Source organism: Urocitellus parryii, chromosome 10 (genome assembly GCF_045843805.1).
Source record: "Urocitellus parryii isolate mUroPar1 chromosome 10, mUroPar1.hap1, whole genome shotgun sequence".
Lineage (NCBI taxonomy): Eukaryota > Metazoa > Chordata > Mammalia > Rodentia > Sciuridae > Urocitellus > Urocitellus parryii.
The window spans coordinates 12115439-12135578 of record NC_135540.1 but is presented as its reverse complement, the minus strand read 5'-3'; positions in this window follow the sequence as shown (position 1 = coordinate 12135578).

Here is a 20140-nt window from a genome sequence, read left to right as displayed (position 1 = left end):
TAGTGGACTGAAGAAAAACTTCTATTTTTGTTCGGTTAGAATCAAAACCTAAAGGATAGCATGTGTGATAGGGAATTTGCAGAGAATATACACACATATTAATTGAGGGACTGTTTTTCAGAAGGCATTCTGAGAACCAAATAAGTGTCAGTTTGCTTTGCAGAAGGAAGTCAGTGGTAAATATATCATCAACTTTTTTTTTTCTTTCTTTATTTTATTTCTTTTTCTTTTTCTGCATCAAATATTCAAAAAGCAGATATTGGGTTGGATGTATCATATAACTACAAAGCTTGATATTTGCTACGAATGCTGTTAGCCTATTTTCAATATGTTGTATTTTTCTATATTTTCCTATAAAAATCCTTCCTTCTGTAAAAAACCAAATCAAACAACAGTAACAGCAAAACCCCAACCCAAACCAACACAAAACACTGCTAGATGCCATAGCCCAGCATACAAATCATTTCTCCCTTAAGAAGACAGAGTTCATTAATGTTGTTTTTGGCATCAACTCAATGTAACCATTAACATCTATACCCTATTTGTGCCCATGATCTTTTAATCCAAAAGTGTGTGAAATTATTTTCCTTTTCCTCTTTTTCTTTTCTTTTTTTTTTATTATCCTGCAATGCTCTGCACAAACGAAACAGAAAACATTACACACCCAAAACAAAATGAATGTATTTTTTTTTGGTTATATAGCTAAAACTCAAAACATTATTGTATATTTTTTACATGATAGTATCTTTTCCATTATGTTTATGCAACGCACAAATTATCAAATTCTCACAAAATAGACATATCAGAAAGGAAAATAAACATTCTACCTTCACATTTATGAAACCTAGTATGTTTCTGTGCACAATCTCTTTGGAAGTCTATCAGATCAAAAAAAATAATATTTGGCTACCTGATAAGAGGATGGATCAGAGAAGGGAATTTCTCTTCCTCTGATGGTAGTCTACTATGAGAGATCATTCTTGCCATCTTGGATTGTATTCTCCAATAAAATTGGTCAGGAAAATAATTTTGCTTTTATTTTAGAACATATAATGACATAATTATTATGAGTCTTAATTTTATGTGAAAATACCTTTGGAAGTTTACATATTAGAATTATACACACATAATTAGAACATATATATCTTCTAAATCTGATTTGCTAAAATTAAAAAAAAACTCTTATATATGAGATTTATAAAATCTGCATCATTAATTTTTTTTCAGAAAAGTTGAACATATAATTAACATGATTATTATATTTTATTTTAAAATATTCATTCAAAATATTATCACTTCTGATTAAAACTATTCTAAATATGCATCACGTTTTCCTACAATCTGTGTAAATTATGAATGATATTGATTCAATTCTGCCTTTAGAAATTATTGATATATGGATTAAATAAGGTAATTTGACTACTTTTAAAAAAAGGATTTGCATAAGACTTAAAGAGACTTTTGGTTACTCTGTGATAATATAATAATAAATTAAGAAACATGATAATGAGTAAATAATAATAAGTGAAATAATTTACTTTATGGTTTCTTAGGAAACCAAGTTAAGGTACAGATGGTAAAATGAATGAAATAAGGGGAAAATAATCAATGAGCCTCGAGGTTAGGACTTCAATTTGATTTTCAGCAATGATCACCTCCTATCTTTTTTTCCCCTTGGTATCGTGGGGACTGAACCAAGGGCTTAACACAAGCTTGACAAGTGCTCTACCACTGAGCTACATCCCTAGCCATCAACTAGCTGGCTCTAATTCAGATAAAGAGATTGAGCAAACCTATAACACAAACCAAAAATAAATGAATGCCATCCTGCTTTATATGCAGTACAAGAGCAACCACAGGGAAGCAAAATTAAAAAGAAAAGTGAAGACAAAGAGGGAAAGCAGCAACTCCAGCATAAGACTGGTCAACAAGAGGCTTTCAGTTCATTGATGAGTGAAAACACTGGCCAAGGTCAAAATCTATTCCCAGAAAGGCCAAGCAAGCAACAATCACATTTTAGAAAAGTGGGTTGTAAAAGGATGGTCAGAAGTTTGTTTTCTTTGTTGCTCTGAATCTCTTTCTCCTAAATTTGGCCCAGGGGCAACTAAATCATCCACACACTCAAAGGACATTAGCAGGCCTCTGGACATGTGGGGTAAGTCAGAGTTCTGCTTTTCCAGGTGGGTCAGACTGAGGCTGGGAGTTCCTGTCCTCCCCTGTTGCAGGACCACTGAATAATCCCTGGCCTCACATCTGGGGAGGGTGAAAACACAGGCCAGGTTTGGTGATAAGGGAACAATATGTGGCAATCAAGACTTTGCATCCATGGGACACAGAGTAAGCTCTCAGGACAGCGTGGCCATCCACAGAGCAGCACAGTGACAGAAGCTGGGGTGGCATCTGGGACTCGGCATAGACACAGAACCCTTCAGCTAAGCTATGACTTCTCGGATCTTTCACATTCCTCTTTACATTTCTGATTAATTTTTTTTTTCACCCCTGAGTCTTTGAATTTGGTTATTGAGCTTCCTAGAAAAGCAAGCAATATAGTATATGACAGATACTTGAGGAAATAAAATGTGCTAAAAATACTGATAAAACTTCTAAAGCATTAACTCAATCACTACCATAAGCTTCTACCAAGTAGATAGTTTCTAGGCCATCTTAAAGATGCTGTGACTGAGATATAAAGTTCTATGTAATTTGCTCAAGGTTAACAGCTTATAAGTGGTGACACTGAAATTTATACCAGAACTTCCAAGAAAAAAAAAAAACAGGCCAGATAATGTTTAAAATTATTTACCAATATATCAAGAGTTGTCTTTACTGTAAAGTTTTACATCCACTTTAAGTAGGAAGAGACTGACTTAGACTGGTCAATTTTAGGTTGTAAATCAAATGTAGTTTCATACACAATTTTATCAAGTAATACAATAGATTGAAAATGGCATCAAAAAAGTACAAGGCTTTTCTTAAAAAATGAAGGCAGGGTGGGGTGTAGTAGAGATCATAGTAATTATCCATATTCTTATCAATAAGGGGAAAGTTGCATTTAAGAGATGAACATCTGAGAGGGTTTGGTGTCTGAGATCTCTATTTCATTCTAACACTGTTAAAATTTTTTGAAAGATGATGAGATATATTTCCATTTGCAACTTTGGATGGAATTATAGTATCATTTGGTAATATGAAAGTCGTGCTAGGTTGTTTTTTTATACAATAGAATGAAATACTTTTATTCTCAAGTTATTCCCTTATATGGCAACATGTCTTAGGGCCCATTAAAAGGATGAAAACAATCTTCAGGACTACAACAGCATCCATTTTTATATGAATTGTGTGTGTGTGTGTGTGCGCGCGCGCGGATTTCAATCTGTGAGAAATCAAAGGATAAACACATGCATAATACATTTGTGAAATGGACCCTTGGAGTGATAAAGGACTTTGTGTGGGACAAATAAGTAAGTAGTCACAGGCTGTACTGGAGAGTTCTAAAGATTTTCTGGGAGCCAATACTCAGGAAAACCAATGTGAATAACAGTAAAATGCACACCTTCTTTCATTAAGTATATCCAAGGTAACTGCTTAAAATAGCCAAAGGTTTTCAACATTGCAAATTCTTTTCTAGTGACTGTTTAAACCTTACGCATTTATTTTCTTAGATGGCACAAACATTTCCACTATGTCCCTTGGAAAGCAACTGAAGACAACATGCATTTCTAACAAAATAATTATCAGTTGTTCCATATGCTAAAAAAGTAAAATGAAAACAATAAAATTACAGCAGTAAAAAATTATCTACTTGATTTACAGTGTTTTAAATGAAATGGTAAATATTAGAAATAGTCACAAAAAGGGTCATGAGCAAACAAGTCATGTAAATGCTCATCTATGAATCATTATGAATAGTCTTCATATATAAACAAAAAAATCTACACATCTGTCAGCTTATTTAAGCACAGTACTGAAACAATTAGTATTTGGAACAATTGATATTTTGTTTCTAATTCAAAATAAACTAACTCAGTAGAACATTAACAATATAAGCATAATTTTAGGTTCATTTTAAAAGCACATTTCTGTCTTTCATTGATGTGCAAATAAGTTTTCAATTACCTAGTGCAATTAAAATAATACCACCTTGCTCAGGATCAACCCTTGGGAATCTGGGCTGTATTTAATCCTCAAAGACTTTAATGTGCTTATTGTGACTTGATGCAGTGGCTCCAGTCTCTCACTGAAGCCTCTCAATTACCAGCATGGGTAAAAATTACAAGCTCTCAAAGTGAATGGCATAGCCCTTTTCCTGGACCACACAGGCAGGAATCTGGCAAGTGCATTCTGGGCATGTGTGTGTGTCTCCACAACAAAGAAGACTAGAACCAGAGTGCATATATGTGATTTGATCAGAGTTTTGGCTTTAGGAATTTAGCATTAAATTAATATAATTTTCTGTGCATTATGAATAACAAAAAAATCATACTGTAAGAAAATATGAAAAAAATGACTTAAAGAGATAAAGTAATAAATTATTGATCATCCTAAAATTAAATGTAAATTGTTAAACATCTGTTTGACTATACACGATACTAAATGATTAAGAACTCTTTTATTTTAAAATGGGATATAGCAAATGAAACAAAAATAAATTGCCTCCTGATGGGTAAATATGGTCATCATATTCTATAGAATGATTGCTTTAAATGTGTTAGAGGAAACTTTAGTCCTTATTTAATGTTCAAAAAATAACATAAAATATTTCCAGAGTATAAGTACTAAGAAAGCCAAGAAGAATAATTATCTCACAAGTATTTAAAATTCAATATATATAGCAAATATATTCAGTATTTAGAATTTTATAGCACAATCAAGTAATGGAATGGGAAACAAATTGGATTTCTTTCACAGAGTGTTAAAATGTTTTGGTATTTAAATTCTAAAAGAGGTAAAAAGTGAATTTCTTTTGTTTTCATCTTTTAAATTGTGCCTGTGGTATAAAACTAAAATGTACTTTAGTTTTCATTTGAATTTGCACCATACAAAAATAAAAAAAAAGAAAATCATTTGCAAAATGATTACATCTTATTATCTCCTACCAAGGAAACTGCCAGCTGCATACTTATTCAATCAGCTTAGAGTTCTAACCAGGGACTTTGTACTTCCTTTGGTCCTAAGGTGAAACTTAGCAATGCTGCCTTTGTGATTAATATTTTATTTAGAAAATTTTTGCAACTGTTTGGTCAATCAGAATATTTCAGTGAAATATTATTTTGAAATAGGATTTTAAAGAAAATATTAGTTGAATTGTAAGGATAAAATATAGAATGTTCTGGATTAATGATTTTGTGTGTTCTGATACACCTGGGAACTCCTAATTACTTAAGTTCAAAAGCATGATGGATGCATATGGAAACTAACCCTTTCTATAGCCTCTGTGTGTGCATATTTTAATGTTAGGAAAGGCAAAGAGAGACAATTTTATAAATATTTTAGTTGTACTTGCTGTCTAACATAATGTTGGTCTCAAATAAAGACTTTGTTGAGGATAAAATTCCAGTATTTGAAAATGTGTACATGAAAAATCTGTGATGGCCTGGTCAGAAATTTTCTTTGCCCATCACCTTCTACTTCACCCAGCTACTGAATATAAATGGGTCAGAAGACATACCCAAGTAAAGGTGAGTGAAGGTGAATCTGATGAGTTTGTGTGAAGATGTTTTATTTCTCTATGGCTACTAACTGGACTTCTGGGATACAATGCATGCTTAGTTACTTGTGGAAGATTTAGGCAAATGGAAACAACTCACTCCCAAATTATTTTTATGATGTATGGCAGTTCCTCATTTAGAGACAGACAATTAGAATATGGCATACACTTTATGAAACAAAAATAGTATTCATAGTACCAATGTGAATTTTTCTTTTAAGTGAGATTTGTATATTTTAAGAATTGTAAGGGCGCTCAAAAAGAATAAGTGAAAAAATACAAATATAAAATAAAAATAGGCTGGAGAGTAGATATCGCTTGCCTTTTAAAAAAACAAATCTTATAGATCAAGCAAAACAGTGTTTCTAGATGCCTTGAAAATTCTATGAACTACACAGTGTAGATAAATAAGAGATATTATTGTCATTATCAGTGTTAATCAAACTATGTATCCTCTATATAAGTAACACAGGCATCAACAAGAAAAAAATGAGTTAAATGTACAATTATACAAATTCAAAAGCTAGAGAAGAACTTGTGTTCAAAAGAGGTAGAATTTGGAGTAATTAGAAAAGGTACAGGAATGTTAAGATCCAAGTTACCCTTTCCTGTTGTTCAAGCTGAAATGGAAATCTGCAGAAAGTTCATTTACATGCTCCAGGGATGTGGGGACAGTAGTTCATTTGAGATAGATTAAGACTCATTTATTATTTCATTTACATAAGTATGTTCAGTAAATGTTTAAGACTGTAGGCTAAATATTGGTGTCTTCTCAAATTCCTGTGTTGATGACTAAATTCCTGATGTTATATTTGGAGGCAAGAATCTTGGGAGAAAATTTGATCTTGAGATGAAGCACTCAAGAATGGGCAATTGGTGAAAGAAGATATGAGAGATTCTTCGGTGTTTGCCATGTGAGAACACGGCAACAGGAGATCTATGAGGAAAACCAGGAAATGGGCCTCAGGTTTATTGTAGCCTTGATCTTGAGCTTCTAAGCCTCCAGAATTGAGAGAAACAAATCTGTTTGATCACACATTCTAAGGAATTCTGTCATAGCAGATAAAAACTGCATGCGACAGTTTCTTGAATTCAAGCAGGTATGGGTTTGTCTTTGAAACTTGGCAAAATATCATTTAATCTTGAAATGATATGACATGAACATTATGTGACACAGTTAACACATGCCACATTCATTAACAAACATAAGACGAATAAATACCAAGTGCCAGATACTCAGCAAAACATCAGAGAATAGAATGGTTAAAAAAAAAAAAAAAACTGACCAATAGGTATGCCTTCCATGTAATAAGGGCTCATGAAATAATGATTGCATCTTCTCTGTGTTGATTTTCATAAACTACTTCTCTGAATTTAAACCTTATTTTGCAATGGTTACTTAAAAAATAGAGTAGTATAATGGTATCCAATAAGCTCATGAGCTTTTTTATCTTGATATGCATTGAATTAATTGATAAATTTTAATCCCTAAGGATTGGTGATATTTAATATAAAATAAAAAGCATGTTTGGTACATTGCATGTATAACTTCATCAGCGAAGAATCTTCCTATTTTTTTAACTAGATTTCGAATATGGAAGAAATACAGAAAGTTTAACCTCAACCACACACAATTTTCTATGTATAAAACTGAGGATTAAATGTCACAGTGACTTAATCAAGTTTGTAAGTATTGGTCATTCAAGTATAACAAAATACTTGAGTCTATATGATATATAGATGTAGTATATATTATATAGTCTACATAATCTAATTGTTCAATGTGAAAAATCGAAGATATCCAACTTCAAATCAATGCCATTAAAAAGACAGTCATAATGTGTATTAAATACACAGTGGATGTTACAGTCATGTTAACGATGTGATTTATCATCAACTTGATATACTTAATAAAAGGAAAAGTGAAGAGAACTGGGCATAGGGAGATGGGACAAGGCAGATAGGCAAGGGTGATCAGTGCAAGGGGGCATGTTTTGAGACATTTGCTACCAAGTTTAAGTTTAAATGTAGGGCAGTTCTCTATAGGCAGGTCCAGATTCCTTTCTACTTGTTTACAGGTAAAGACTCAAACCATTACATTTAATCTTGAAATGATATTTGGTTCATCCTAGACTTCTTAAAAGACACAGATTGAACTATGTCTGAGAGATGAGAGCATATTTTTACCCATAAACATTTTCTTTTTAAAGAATGTTCAGTATCATCAAACCACATTTTCACCAAGTACAAATGCCTACATGAATATTATAAATACAAATTACTGCACACTTGTCCCCATATTCTCTATCTGGTAGAGTGCTGTCACTTGTATATAGAAATATATGAGAAGTTGATTGTCTATTTATGTAAATACAACATGAAATGACTTTAATATATAAAGGCATTATTTTAATGAACTTAATGAAGACAATATTTATAAATAAATCAGCATTTCTTATGCTAATCCAGCAAGATCTTGCTTCAAAAACTCATAAAGTAGAAAAGCAATTTATATTATTAAAATTAAAACATCAAGTCTTATCAGCTAACAAAAGTCTCTCTTTTCTAGCTTTCAAATACATCCATATCTTATGGTATTTAGGGTTTTAGTTTTGCTTATATATTTTAGAATAAGAAACAGTTATAACTGGTTCTTATTTTCATTCACCTATTTTTGTAGACCATTTCAACCACTTATATTGGAGGCACAAGAATAATCTGACTTTTCTTACATAATACAAGGCAACAGCGTCCACCTAGAAATCAATATTGCATTGTAGATAAAGTTTAGAAATAAAGGAAATAAGAAGTGTCCTGAATGTAAGCTTCATGATATGTGCATGATTTCAGTGATGGTATCCCAATGTCATATGAATCTTTAAAAACAGCACTTCCCAATTATCAATAATGAAAGTGTCCTATTTCCCCCTGCCTCAAGATGGGCAAAATCAGCAGAGAAAATTACCACCAGACAAAAACTTTAAATGACTTTAGTGGAGGTTTTATGTCACTTGGATAAATATTAAGAACAGGGGTAATGGGAACACATAGTATTGTGAGGCATCCATTTTACTGATGTTGTGGGATTGCAGTGGGTACATACTAGAGGAGGGCTTTGACAGTGCCCTGTGGGAGCACCAGGCAGGAGGTGATAACCTCATGCACTAGTCAGTGGAAAAGCTCACAAGAAGTTTATACAAAAGGAACATAGGGAGAGAATCTACAGAATTCAGATTCCTTTCACCTTTGAGGATAAATAATGATTGAAAAAATCCATCCAACGAGGGACTGGGGATGTGGCTTAAGCAGTAATGTGCTTGCCTGGCATGTGTGGGGTGCTGGGTTTGATCCTCAGCACCACATAAAATAAAATAAAAGATGTTGTGTCCACCGAAAACTGAAAAATAAATATTAAATCAATCTCTCTCTCTCTCTCTCTCTCTCTCTCTCTCTCTCTCTCTCCTCTCTAAAAAAACAAAAAGAAAAAAACAAGAAAAATCAGTCCAATGATCCTGAGTCTACACTCTAACTACTTCAGTGTTTGCATTATGCTTCCACAAGAACACACATTAAAAATAAGTATATTCACAGAAGAGAAGAGTTCTGTGAAGCAGCATAATCAGAAATAATATAGAAATTATGTTTTCCTAACAATATCATCTAATTAACATGCTGTATTAAACATGTACATAGATGCTCTTGGTTAGTATCTAATATTTGACAGTTTCACAGTTAATACTATTTTCTGCTAAGAGTGATAGAATGCTAAAGTACTACTAATTGTAATCCAGTTGAATGGATAAATTCCATTAATTTATGCAAAAATGTGTCTGGAGGTCAACAATTCTAGTATTAGTATTGAGGTGTGCTTCACGACCCCTCTTTGATTCTTGAGGCCTTTCCTTCATGCAGGATATTTACAGCCCCTTTAATCATCTGAAATCTACGAGACCAAGCAAAAACACAGAAAATAATAAGTAATAACAACAAAAATTCGATTTATTATAAATGTCCCATTTCCCCCCAAAAAAAATCTTCACCAGGGAAGTAAACCTTTTTCAGAAGTACCCCATCAGACTTTCCCTTATGTCTTATTGGACAGAATAGAGTCACATGTACCATCCAAAGCAGTCATTAGCCAAGGGTATGGAGATTGAAAAATGATGATCTATGATTTTTGTCCTGTAATTGTGATGCAATTTTCATTTGAGTCAAAGTAGAATACTTTAGTGATAGCAAAGATTAAATATCCACTAAGCTGACAGTAAAACTGTAAGTTACTTGGTTCTTTCTACACTGGAATGTAGTTTATACATACATTCTATAAAATCTGTAACAATTGAGCTCTTAAGAATTCATAATCATGGCTGTGAGAATAAAAATAGGTGTGAGAAATCCTACTAGACAATCATATATAATTGTGGATAAGTGGAAGTAATTTATCTAAAAATAAGCATCACTTAAATAAATCTTCCTCTATATAGTTGAAAGTATGTTATTATCCCCTTTTTAGATCAATGAGTATTGGGCATTTTCTCTAAAAAATGTTAATTGAACATTGGAAAAGAAAATCTTAAAAGTTCAGATAAGTGTGTGATCAAAAATTTTAAAAAAATTCTTTGATTATAACTCAGAGAATAAAATAAATGTGCATGAACCAATCTGATACAAAATGATTGAATGAATAAATAAATAAACAATAGACAAATGTTTCTTGCAAAGATTTTCATATAATGAATGTATTTACAATGCTTTCAAGGAGGTAGAGCATAGGTCTTCACTCTTAAGACTGAGCAGCAGAGACTACTTCTAGAGTATAGTTACAGCAAGAGGGGAAGTGTAAATTTATAGTATAGACAAACACTCCCTCAGCCAGAGGATGAAGGTTATGATAAATCATGCAAGTCACATGTGCCCTTGACATAGGGTGATAAAAATGGCACCTTACCTCTGTCATCATCTTCCCTAAAACAGAAAGGCCTAGTCAGTTATGACCCAATTAGGAGAATGAACAGTGAAAAGATTATTCCAGCCATAGACCTTGGTAGATGTCATCAACCAGGAGAGCATCTCATTTAAACAAGTGATATGTCACAGTAGAGAGACAATGTGGTTGTATTATGTCAAAGACCCCCATCTAGGAGACGCCTAACTCCAGTGAAGTAGAAAATCTCAGAAGACACCTAAGCCACAAGTTCATCTCCCATATCATACCTCACACCATCCTGAAACAGCCATGCTGAACATCAGACACCAGAGAGAGGAGAGGTGTTCATGGGAATGGAACTTTAACTGTTGCACAAAGAACACAGTGGGTCAAGAACTTTTCCCAGCTCCATATAGTTTTATATGTCCTGCCTAGTACATGCCACTTTTGAAAAGGATAAAATAAATTAGATAAAAATAAAGACTTACATTTCCTCTGCATGTTTGAATTTTAGTGGAAATAAATATGTGACTTTTCAGAATTTAGCATTTAAAAAAACATTCAAAGAGAATTAATGACATTTTTATACAGAAACTTTATGGTGCATTCCAATTTCACCAAAGATAGGCATAATATAATTTTATTATATACAAAATGTCCCCTATAACTTTGTTTCTGCATGCCTGGTTCAGAATTGGGGCTGTTAGAAATGCCAGAATCACTTCAAAGTCATTGTCTTACTGTTGTTCTATGTCACATTGTTGGACCGGATCCTTCTGTGTAGGGGTACGAGCAAGGGTACTTCACTCAAATCCCATTCTTTTTCTCTGATTCCATCTTAGAAAAAATCTTTAAAAAATGTGCAAAAATGAAAATTATCTGTTTCAAATAAATCATATAATCCAACTTCTTCCTATCATTGCTTCATTTTATTCCCCTCTCTGTATCCTCAATATGCTTCACCCACAAACTTTACTTAGGCATTTTGTTAATTTTTGCCACCTGTAAATAAAATATAATTCCTATGAGAACGAAGAATTTTGTTTATTTTGTTCATTCTGTGCTTTTGGTGTTTAGAAAAGTTCATGATATCTAATACATGCTCATTTCTAGTTTTTTTAAATAATTTCTTCAATAGTCTATTATATCTATTTTAAGTTAGCTGAAATAATTTTCTCAGAGACTATGAATGAACTTTATTATAAAATTTCATCTTGAAACATTAAAGTTTTTTAAGCTGTCCTAAAATGTGACATAGATTAAATATGTAAGTAAATAAGTTTTAACAAAAAAGTTCAGAATCACATCCTTTTCCCTAATGAAATATTAGAGGACTGTCAGAACACATATGTGAAGACTGAATAACAAAATTTTCTTAACTATGTCATTATTATTTAATTTTCTCTCATGCATACACAGGGAAATTTTCTTCTACAAAATTAATTTCAAATGGCTTTCGAAAGCAAAACCATAGTATCAAAATCATCTTATATTAAAATCTCTTAAAAGCAAACTAAATACAAAAAAAAGATAATTCCTTTAGGAGTGTGTAATAAAATTACAATAAATTTTAACTAATTGAATTGATTTCATATTTTTTAGAGTTTCTGGTCTCTTTGATAGCATTCTTTAGGTTTCATCTCATTCTAATTTGCTTTATGATTATTGGTTTGATAAGATGAAATTTGTCTACATGTGAACTATCTTTGTCACTTCACTTAAATTACTTGTTTTTACAAATATTGTATTTTTTATAGAACTAAAGCATGTTAAGCCAAACATATATTTCAGAATAAATGATAGATTTTCTTTTTTTCCATTTTAAGTCCATTTTCATTCGTTTTCAATATACTACATGATAGCTAATACAATTTGGAGATGCACAGAGCAAAAACATATGAGATTTAAGTTACTTGGATTTTTTTCAGTACATCACACTTAAGATCTGATATATTGATATATACCTACATGAAATACATAATGATATGTACACACATTCAAACTCTAGAGTTCATAACTATGTTTACATAGCTATATATCAACTTCTGAGTTTGAATATTTGAGTGAAATAATGAAAAGAGTATCTGGAAAACTCACTCTCAAATCCAAGAACTCCAAGGAATAACTTTTAATGTTTTACTTGAACTGCAATTACAGGTTTTTAAGAGTCAAATTCCTACAAAATTCTAGTCCAAAGTTTGTTACCTGTGGTTACTTCTAGACTTCCAGAGTAAAGATCAGCTTGACACAAGGTTACAGTTGACGAAGCATAACAATGAGTTTGAGTCTTAGTGAAATGCCCTCATGGTTACAAGCAAGAATGGCCCACCTTTTCTGACATTTACTGCCTTCTATGGTTTTGCAAGCCTTTCTTCTCTGCTGGGTTTCTTTGCAACAGATACAGAGTAAAATTTCCCAAGTGATTATTTCTTTTTTGAACTGATACTACAAAAGAGCAACTCTCATTTTTTTGTAAGTGCCATGAGTTTTTAACACACAGGCAATGCTGAGAACATAAATGTCTCTGCAGAAGTCATCTTCTCATGCCCTTTATTGATATCTATTGGCATCCCGGGAAACGTGAAAAATAGAAGGCCAGTAAAGACTTAGGCATTCTCAAAGTCAAAATGCACCCTGCCAGCAACTTGTTTTCTATGTTATTGAAGAATAAGACTAAGTGGAAAAAAGGCATGTGGAGATCCAGGCACTTTTAGAATTTAATGTAGGGCAATACAGAATAGTTAGACAAAATGATAGAATGTCAACGGGCATGCTCAAACTTGCCATTTATTTTTTAAATGACATTAAATTCTTTTCAACAATTGTTAACTGAATCGTAGACAACTAAATAGAATTTCTAAACCTCACATAATTATTCCATATGTTTTTGGAGAGAGTCCAAATGTTCATAAAAGTGATATGAAATATCTTAAGTAAAATTAATATAAAAGTTGTGATTTAACATAAGGTATGTTGCATGAAAATTGATGATTCAAAATCATTTTTTATATCATTTGTTTTCTATATTTACATTATAATCATATTAGGAAAGTAAAAAATTAATAGAGTAAAATACTTAGATCAGAAAATGTCCTCTCCTTTTCCAAAACTTATATTTCTTCTCATAGCCCAGAAGCCATCACATATAATTCTATAATTATATTCTCAATACTTTTGGTTGTCACTTCATCTAAAAATAATATGAAAATTCCATTGCATTTTTTTAATAAGTTGAGCCTTTTCTTTTCACATAGCATCTACATTTTTGATGTGACCATTTTTGCAATGATCATCTGTGGAATCTGAGACCACATTCCCCAAATCCCATCACATATTATGAATGATAGAAAAATACATAACTTTTATCCCCATTTCATAGAATAATAATGAAAGTATTGCTTCCAGTCCTTCTATGGGTCTTTCTGTTTCACATTTCTACCTATACCAAATAGAGGGGAAAAAAATGAAAAAAAATTATCTTGTCAATGGGATCTATTTACATCTGGCAAATGATGATAAACTAGTGTTTCATGATTATCATTATAGCTGCAAAAATTATAAGCCAATAAAAGCATAAAATAATTTTAATACTGCAAATAGCGTAAAATTTTTTACAAGTAATTTCTTGTGACAACATTTCGTGCTCAGGGGACCCAATCTAAACCACCGATGCAATCAAAGGAGAACTTGCTAACCTCCAGTTGAAATTGATTCTTTTTTCTTATATTCAAAATCATGCCATGAATTTTTATATATAAACCATGTCTCTGTTTGCAGGTCTTTCTGTTTCTTTCTCTAGGCTTTCAGGAACTTTTTTTTTTTCATTTCTCTGTATTTTTACAACTTATAGTTCTCTATCTTCACCATACCTACGTTTGTCTCTACTCTTGGAGTCTCTTTCTCCGGGTCTCCATTTTTACACAGTAGGCTTTTCCTGAAGTTCTTTATTTGAAAAATGTTCCACGTTGTTCTTCTGGGATTTCCCTTCAGGGTTCTTTCTGCTGGTTCCTGGATCCAAGTATTTCTCCTTTTGAGCTTTATCTTTCATTTGACTAACCTAAAGTAACATCATAAGAGGTGAAAAATAAATGCTTCGGAGGTAGTATTCTTAGTTTACGTATATCTAAAATATCTTTGTTGTGCAGACACCACAGAAGATATTTTAGGTATAAAATATCTAATCATGTTACCTAGATATGGTAACATGATTAGATATTTTATACCTACAAAAGTTGAAACTATTTTGTGAGGATATGAGAAGTCATTATCCCCTCTTCCTTTAGAATCCCAAGGTCTCATAGCAGTCAGGTTTGGCCAGCAATGACAGAAAGAGACATGCATCTTTCAGAATGCAAAGGTTTGTCCTCCGGCCCCCTGTACTGGGGATTTTGTTTCTCTCTCAGCTCTATTATAGATGTTGCCTGAACCGCAGCTCATGTGTTTCACCCCAACTCCTCTTGCACCTCCAGTCCTCCAGGTGACAACAGTTCCCTGCTTTTACTATGGGTGGGCACATCAGTATTTCTAATTGTCTTCCATCAATTCTGCCTGTACCTTTGAAATAATATAAAAGGACAGATATGTGAGAATAGTGGGAACATGGAGTTAGAGAATAATTCTATGAAATGGGCCCACTCTGCTGACCCCCCCACATGCTTTCTTTGCCAAAAAGCAATCATAATAATGGGACCCTAATAGGAACAAGTTATATTTATTATATGTATGTATAGTATTTCAGAATATAATGTCATGTAAATTAATAATAATAAAAATTCAAATAATAAAAAATAAAAATAGAAAATAAAATAAATCTAATTAAAACAAAGCAAAACAAAATAAACAAACAAAAAAACAATTTGTCTGAAGCACCATTTGGCCTGAATGGACAGATTATGTCACATTCCTCAGCAAGCTGAGGCAGGAGGTGAAAGTCAGCAGTCAGTGTATGTAATGAGTGATGGGGGTTGAGAAAGGATGATGACTGGTTATCAAAGAGAGGACACTGGATTGCTCACCTCTGTGAACCTGCTCCTGGGCACTCTGGGTTGCTAACAATTGACACCCATGTCCCGACTTCCAGGCATGTACACAGAGAAGAAAGAGAAGGCAATGATTAAAAGGGGGTTTTGGGGTCTACAAAAGGTATACTCTCTTCTGTGGATTCTCAGCTCTGGGGACTCTTCTCTTAGAAGTCTGTCTCTATAACTTTCTTAAATAAAATTTGCTTTCTATATTTGCCTCGGCGTTTCTCGGGTGCTTCATCTTTAATGCTGGGGAACAAGGACCAGTTCCTGATCTCCACGACCGGTATCAATAGTCTTTTCACTGTGATATCCTGTGTTATTCTGTTGAAATGGGTCATATTTTTTCCTGTCAGGATCTTGAAGGAACATAAGAGCTGCCCTAGTTCTCCTAATATAACTCAGTTTTTTAAGGGAAAAAAATAATTCTGTCTTAATTTCTTTTTATTTTTTTTATTTTTTATTTATTTATTTATTTTAGTTTACGTTATCTTGGGTTGAGACTGAACATCTGGCCACAAAACACACTACAATACAGACATTAAACAACACACCCATTTCTATCTCATACTTTCTTGTTCTACTCTGTAAGATAGACAGTCTTCCAGAATAAACTGGTTGGAACTCTGACAACAGGTTTGGTCCCTCTCATCTTTAATACTCAGAAACTTTAGATTTTTCTGGTCCTACAATAATTTTTGTGGGTCTCAAGAGAAGAAGGAATAAAAATTGTGTATCTTCTATTTGGTTTATAGAATTGAAATTTCTCTTTTCCCAGTTTACTTTAAATAGAAGTATAGAATATAATTTTGAATTATTATTTATTAAAAATATATAAAATCCTCATGAGGGGTAAAATTTCATCTTCACAAAAATGTGTGAACAACAGTTTATTCCAACTTTTACTCACTGATGAGCATTTGAGTTGCTTACAATATTTTTCTATTAAAAAATAAATTTGAAATTGCAGGTGTGTGACATCAGGATAGATTACCAGAAGTAAGAATGGTGGGTCAAATTATACATGGTTATATTTAGAAAGATAATCTTATTAGATTTCAAATTCCTCTCTGCAGGAGCTCTATGATTCTAATTCTAACAGACTCCTGAACAGAATATGTTGTCCAAGTGTTGGATTTATGCCAATCTTCTGAGTAAGAAATGGTATTTCATAGTATTAAATTGAATTTTTCTTAAAGGTAAGGCTGAATTTTATATTTTAAAATCATAAGTATAATAATCAAGAGAAGAATAAGTAAAAGAAAATGTATAAAATATTAAAATTGGTGACATTAAGAACTCATATGATATAGAGGATTTTATGATATATTGTTACATTACAAAGTATCTTTATCTTATAGAGCATTAAATAATTTTCAGACTTTCTTATAGTTGCTTTTTTAAAGAATATTATGATAATTATACATTATTTTCTGGAAAAAATTAAGAGAATGAACATTATTATAAAATTTCATTTATTTTCTACAAAATAACTATAACTTACTTATAGTTTTAAGAAATGTTATTTATAATATAATATCATCAAAACCTTGTACACATTTAGCTGTACTTTTACACATATATTTGTTTGTAAAAATACATAAATATCAAAAATATAAATGAAAATGTGAACTACAATTACCTCTACTATGGAAGGATCAAAGAGGATTTTCATGTTTTATTTACAACTTTATAGATATTTTCTTATTTTCCTAAAATGAGGAAAATAAATTATAATGTAATAATAAAGGAAAGAATGTAGGTGTTGATATAATTGGTTTTGATTATTTTTCTGAGAAATGTGAAATTTTAAAAAGCTAAATCATATTCTAATGTATTTCTTAACGTTAGAAATATATTAGTTTATATTTTTCTAAAACATGAATATAAGTGTTAACTGTACTGTGACTAAAGCACAATATAAGAGCAACTTAGATGAGGAAATGTTTATTCGGATCTCATGGTTTCAGAGGTCTCAATCCTTAGATGGTCGACTCCATTTCTCTGGGAATAACATGAGGTAGTACAACATGGGGAAGAGCTCAGTGAAGGAAAGCTGCTCATGTCATGGTGAGGTCAGGAAGAGAGGAGGAATATGGGTTCACATGGAAGATGTACCCTTCCAAGGCATGCCTACAGCGACCCACCTCCTCCAGGAACCACCCCCTTGCCCCTGCCTCCACCCTGGGTGCTCCACCAACACCACCTACTGTTACCAACTAGTCCATTCAAACTAGGATGGAGTGATGATGTTATATCTCTCATAAGCTTATCAATTCACCTCTGAATATCCCTGCAATAACAGGGGCTTTTAAGAACACTATATATTCAAGACATAATATTTCAACCCTGGATCACAAAAGCTCATGTCTATCTCACAATGCAAAAGTACATTTAATCTCTTTCCAAGAGTCTCATAGTCTTAACACTTGTAGTATAACTCTTAAGTCCAAGTCTGAAGTCTCATTTGAGACTCAAGATAAACTCTTTACTGCAAACCCCTGTAAAAATGAGAAGCAAGTTAGATATATCCAATACATTGTAACAAAGATAAATGTCCCCACTCCAAAAGGGAGGAATAGGGGCATGGGAAGAAGGAATGGAGCAAAAGCAAGACTAAAACATAACCAGGAAAACTGGTTTCTCTACTCCACTATAACTTCATTATGGCATCTAGAATGGGTAGATGCTATTTCCAAATGACTAGGGCAGCAACACCATTTGACCTTGCCAGTTGTAGCATCTGTGGTCTTTCTACAGCCATTGGCTTTCCTTGACAGACTTTCTACATCACTGATAAGGCTTAATTCCTGGGGTTTCCATTTCAGCTTCAGCTGTACCTTCACAGCTTCACCCATTACTCTCTGAGTCCTGCAGGGACCCTGCCCCTGATGCACTTTGCCCAGCCTTCCATACTTTGTATTGAAATCTCAGTGGTAGTGTTTCCATGACCCCTTAACTCCAACATCCTGCAATTCTGCAGAATCAGAATCATGTAGATGATGCCAGATCTGCCAGACTGGCCAAACTGCAAAGTTCTAAAATCCATCTGCTATAATTTCTGCTCCTATGTCTCAAAGTAAACCTTACTAAAAGCTACCAGAATTATTCATGCCACTGACTGAATGCTCTACTGCCTTGAAGTTTCCTCCATCAAGTTACTCCATCATTTAAAATTCAGTCTCACATAAATTCTCAGGACAGGCAAGTGGATCCTTAAAGAGTTTTACCTCTGAAAATCTCATGATCACTCTCCACTTTCCTATTGTCATCCATGTCTTCTGAGCTCCCAATAGACTCCCTATTTACCTCTACTTACAATATAGTAAAGTTTTTCCAGCTTACATTTCTAAATTTTCAAAATTTATCATACAAACGCCCTCCAAAGGCTTCTGAGCCACATGTTCAGGTTCGTCACAGCAACAATTCCACTTTTTAGTTCCAATTTCTGTCTTACTCAGTCTTTTCATTGCCATGGCTAAAAGAACTTGTGACAAAAGCAACTTAGAGGAAGAAAAGTTTATTTTGACTCATGGTATCAAAAGCCTCAGTCCACAGATGGTTGAGTCCATTGCTCTGGGCCAAACTGAGGCAGCACATCATGGGAAAAGGGCACAGTATAAGGAATCTGCTCCCCTCATGGCATCAATGGCAAAGAGAGGAGAAAGGAGCCACGGGAAAGATGAACTCTTCTGGGAAGATTCTCCCAGCAACTCGCCTCCTCCAGCCCTGCCCACCTGCTTAGAGTTATCATCACTCAGTCCATTCAATGCGGAAGGACTGATTAAGTTACAGGTCTCAGAATAATTTTTCCTCTGAGTATTCCTGCATTGACAAAAGTTTTTGAGGGACACCTCATATTCAAACCATAACACTAAATTTGAAAAAAAAAATCTTTTAAATTATCACACAAGACTCACATAAATTCTCAGGACAGGCAAAATGCTTGACTGGGTACAGTGGCATATTCTCAGCTACTTTAGAGGCTGAGGCAGAAGAAGCACCATGTTTGAAGGCAGCCTTGGCAACTGAGTAAGACTCTGTTTCAAAATAAAATGAAAAAGTTGCCAACTGAATGAGTTGTAACTCAGTAGTAGAGTGCTTGCCTACCATTTGCCTAGCATTTTATAAAGAATTTTTATTTTTATTTTTTCATTGATTTTATTTTCTAAGTACATGACAGTGGAATGCATTACAATTCTTATTATACATATAGAGCACAATTTTTCATATCTCTAGCTGTATATAATGTATGTTCATACCAATTTTTGTCTTCATACATGTACTTTGGATAATGATGTCCACCACATTCCACCTGTAAAGAAATTGGAAATTGGTGACAAAATTAAAAAGTAAAAATTATACCTCAACACCTAGAGACTAAACAATATGCTGCTGAAAAAACAATGGATTGCAGAAGACATCAAGGAGGAGATTAAACAATTCTTAGAGGGAAATGAGAACATAGACATAACATATCAAAAT